The sequence below is a fragment of the Miscanthus floridulus genome, chromosome 8 (assembly GCF_019320115.1).
Source record: "Miscanthus floridulus cultivar M001 chromosome 8, ASM1932011v1, whole genome shotgun sequence".
Classification (NCBI taxonomy): Eukaryota; Viridiplantae; Streptophyta; class Magnoliopsida; order Poales; family Poaceae; genus Miscanthus; species Miscanthus floridulus.
The window spans coordinates 31,814,152-31,818,489 of record NC_089587.1 but is presented as its reverse complement, the minus strand read 5'-3'; the positions used below and the strand labels follow the sequence as shown (position 1 = coordinate 31,818,489).

Here is a 4,338-nt window from a genome sequence, read left to right as displayed (position 1 = left end):
GTGATACTAGTACACACGGTCACGACAGCGACAGCGTAGGTTGCATTGCATTGCAGTACGTACAAAATAGCTATAGAAACTAGCTTAGTTTTTGAGTTGGGCCTCGCTCGCTCTCGATCGTGTGCTCGGACGAATCTAGTCAACGACGTTGTACATGCCAACCACCACGCCGGTAGATGGCGTGGTCGTGCTCACTCTGCTTGAAACCGGCTGGTCGAGTGTCCTGACTCCTGAGCGTGGTGCCAAGCTTCGTGTTTCTGTTTCATGCCCGTACGTACACCATATATAGAGAGAGAGAGGGCTAGCGAAAACGCAAAACCTTGCCCCTCGTCTCCGCGGCCGGTAACCACAAACCCGAGGGTTGCTTCACGTGTTATTATGGAATGGAAATGGACTGGGTCGCTACTCGCTTAGGGCCCGTTCGTCTTTCTCGGAATCGTGGCATGTAAGATTTCCACATGATTGAATAGCCGGAACGAATCCTGACCGGGCTGTGTTCGGCTGGCATTTTTTGGCTGACTGGTTGGCTACAGTTTTCAGCCGGAACAGTGTTTTTCTCTCCCATCATTTTAGCATGAACAGTATTTTTAGCATGAACAGTAGAAATTTAAGTCCAGTCGAACACTGCCGCTTATTCCGGAACAACCGAACCAGGCCTCAGTGGGCCTTCTCTTTTATGTGACGTTGAATTGTTCAGAGCGGTAGGCTTCCATCCCGTCTCACGTGGCTTCTCTTTCGCACCGCACCTCTATATAGACGACCATACATGTTACGATCAGTGGCGAAGCTACATGCAGTGTTGTGGATGCGGATGCACCCATAGAAATTTTGAATATCAGTGGATAGATTAAATTTTCACCATGATTATAACTCAAATCTACGCATCCGCAAGGCAGCCGCACCCCCCTCGGATTCGCTCTAGCTTCGCCACTGGTTACGATCCACACAATATTTGAGGTCTCAATTTGATCGGTTCTATATTTGGCATATGCATTGCATTTAGATCTGAATTTTTCATAAAAAAATATATGTCCCTTTTTTAAACGGGTGAAATTTAAGCCTCAAATCTTACATAGAACAACAACGTACACCCATGTTGGTGATGTACCCAATAGGCAATCATGCTCGTTATGGATTGAACTCATAAGTGGTCTAAAATATAATGATAATCTATTAGCACAGTACTAATGGCCTTTTTATGAGGGCAACTTTATCATTTAATTAAAGCCCATGAGTGGAGATAGGGAGTTCTCCTCCCTGTATAAATGTACCAACACCTCCATGAAGAATAGAACGTGGTCATTCTAAGCCTAAGCTTACTTAAGGCCCCCCCCCCCTCCCCCCCCCCCCCCCCCCCCCCCCCCCTTCTCTCTCTCTCTCCCTCTTAGACGCACACCAAGAGTGCTAGCACAGCGCGCCCAGCATTCTAGCTCTGCACATGTGGAGACATTGTTGTTGTTGCTGGGATGTTGATCGGTGACGAACATGAGGTGAGCGGACGTGTTGCTCGCCGGTGTGGTAGGAGGTACACCTACTTTCACTATATCGGCGCGCACGATGTTGGATCTTACTACTTTAATTAACTCTTCTTCTGCTCCGTTGAGGCAACGAGTGTAATGATCCATGACCCTTTACTCACATGTTTTTTCTGGTCGAACTTGGTAGAAATAAATCGTTATATGTGTATATGGCTATCCGCTCGCGTACGACACCGTGGTGCGTATTTGTACCAAATACTAGTAGATTGGCGCGCGCATCCGCGCGCCTGTGTGCCTGTAAATGGAGATTTTGTGTAACAATGGGCGTGTTAGAAATCTAAGTGAACTAAGTATAAAGTTGAAAGCAGTACAATGTTCAAGTGCGCAATACATGTATGAAACTGAACTGTTCCATGGATTTAGTATATTATGAATTGAAGACTTAGAAAAAAGTCATCTAGCCCTGAATCATTTATCCTTTACTCATCCTTGACACAACAAAGCAGTACAATGAAGAAAAGCTAGCTGATCTACATAGAAGAGTCTATACAATAGTAGACAATATCCTGATCATACACAAGGCCCTCAGAATATGTTCAACCAGTTACACAAGCATATCTCGCTTACATTTATGGTTATGGAGATCATGGTGGTCTCCTCTTCAGCCTTTTTGAGATCAGTTCATGGTAATCTTCTTTTAAGACTCCCTTGGATAAGTGCACAAAAGTATAGAAGAAGCTGAGGAGCCAAGTTATATATACGTAAAATTGAACGCAGATGTTGATCAATGGCTGGCCATTTGTTTGGGGGCTTCAATGTGTGCCCTCTTAATGAGCAGCCTGTGTCCTGCAACAATAAATAATGGATGACCACAACGTCCATAATCTGTGTAGTGTTGAGGTTGTTTAAGATCGATATGACGAACCGGACAAATTGACATCAATCTGAAAATGAAGAGCAAGCAAATTTGAGATGTTAACGCCATTGAAGTGCACCCTTAATGTGTTAGCTGTCTATGTATATTGTATGTATACCCTACAAAAGTAAATGGAAATGGCAGTAGATACCTATGTCATGAATAGAACCTAGAATTGTATATGAAACAACACTGCTAAAAAAAACAGTTTCCGATGTGGGCAATCTGATTTGCCTTTCTATCTGCAAGGATAGCTTGGGAAAAACTTGTCTTCTTAACCGCCTTAGAGTCTTAAGCAACATGTCAGAGTTCCTATGAATTCCATTCGAATCCAAGAGGTTTTCATTACAGAAATTCTTAGTATGTTCCTCTAATTAGTTACATCATCAGTTAACTGAGCTATATTATCTTATGATACGTGTACTATATATAACATATCAGGCACGGATCAACTTAACTACTGGTGCATCCAGAATATGGAGAAGGAAAAATAAGGCAAAGATGAGGTCAGTAAAGCAGCAAAACAGCACTAACCAAAGCTTTTTTTTCCTGGACACTGCATTGAACCTTAGTGGAACTTACTTCGATATAGACAAGGTTCCTCCTTTGTAGCTTCATTACTAATCTTTTCTAAATGTAATTTAGAGGCAGACATGGCAGCACATTCTTTAACCAGTTGGACATTTTAAGTGAGAGTGTTCAGTGTAGTTGAATGGTGCTCATAACCAACTATATTTAAGATTAACTGGAAGCTGCAGGTTGGGCCTAACTATTTTGCAGGAGTCACGCTGTTGCAATTAGACCTCTTTTTGCATAGTAGTGCTGTGAGTTCGTCGCTGTGAGTTCGTCAACACGAGTTCATAAGGAAATAAATGGGAAAATAAACTATTTATTACTTTTTCCCCAACCGTGACCAACAACAGCATCACTGAAACTATAAAGATTTTGTATTGTTTGCAACAGTCACCAACAACAGTTTTCTAGCAGCAGTTCCATCTATGACTATTATCTAAACCGAACTATAAACTGCTGAGTCCACTATCATCATCATTAGTTGAATTATAAACTAATAACTTCTATCAATATCTGTAATTACTACAGGCAAAGCTATATATGCAGGATGATCTGCTTAATTTTCTATTAGCACCAAACCCATGATTGATGGCTGAAACTTAACAGAGTTTATCAAACTTGGTGGCCCTTTCAGTCCACTTAGCTAACTAAGGTTCCTGAGGTAGTTTTCTATTTACATGCACACATATTCTATACAACATGTTGTAGGAGTGTCAAACATTCGTAAATAAACTAATCCATGAGCTCTAGGATCTATCAAAGTCAAAGGCAATGGATTCTGATGTCCCAATTATTTAATAACCAAACAACTCAACTGAAATACATGGAGTACGTAAATTTAGAGCAACAACTAATGTTGCTGATGAATCGATCATCAGCTGACTTCCCCTTATCTAGCATATTTTCTTAGAAACTATGCCCACAAAACATGTGCAGCTCGGCTGTAGTTTGCAAACATCATGTGAAGCAAAACGAAACACAGAGATAAGTTAGAAAATAAGTTCAGCTAGGGAACTCATACTCATTTATGTTGTACATCATTTTGGGATAGGGAGCAGAAATAGGAAGTTGAAATCATGACGTATGGAAGCAAACAAAAGACCTCCTATTTGGAGAACCAAAGACACATGTACTGAAGTAAATTAAAAACAATAAAGAAAATTAACCTTTAGGCAGCAGGGTAGCAGCTGACATCTGTGATCAGCTAAACAAACCTTGAGCGGTATATTGGAGGAAGCTAGAAAATAAAATCAGGAGCTCATTAGACCTGTATTTATGAAAACTCTAAACATTTCAACTATACTACTGAATTCGAAGCATATGTGCTGTAGTAGCCGACGAATTTTTGGAAATGTTGTCGCTCACAACAGA

General features: G+C 41.2%; 1 long non-coding RNA gene across 1 annotated transcript; it reads right to left on the bottom strand.

The window, feature by feature from the left end:
* Positions 1-1,870: 1,870 nt before the first annotated feature.
* Positions 1,871-4,331, bottom strand: LOC136471491 (uncharacterized). The gene is made up of 2 exons (XR_010762049.1): positions 2,404-4,331; positions 1,871-2,324 (listed from the first exon to the last, which is right to left on the bottom strand). It is a non-coding gene; the product is annotated as an uncharacterized lncRNA (long non-coding RNA).
* Between the last annotated feature and the right edge of the window lie 7 nt (positions 4,332-4,338).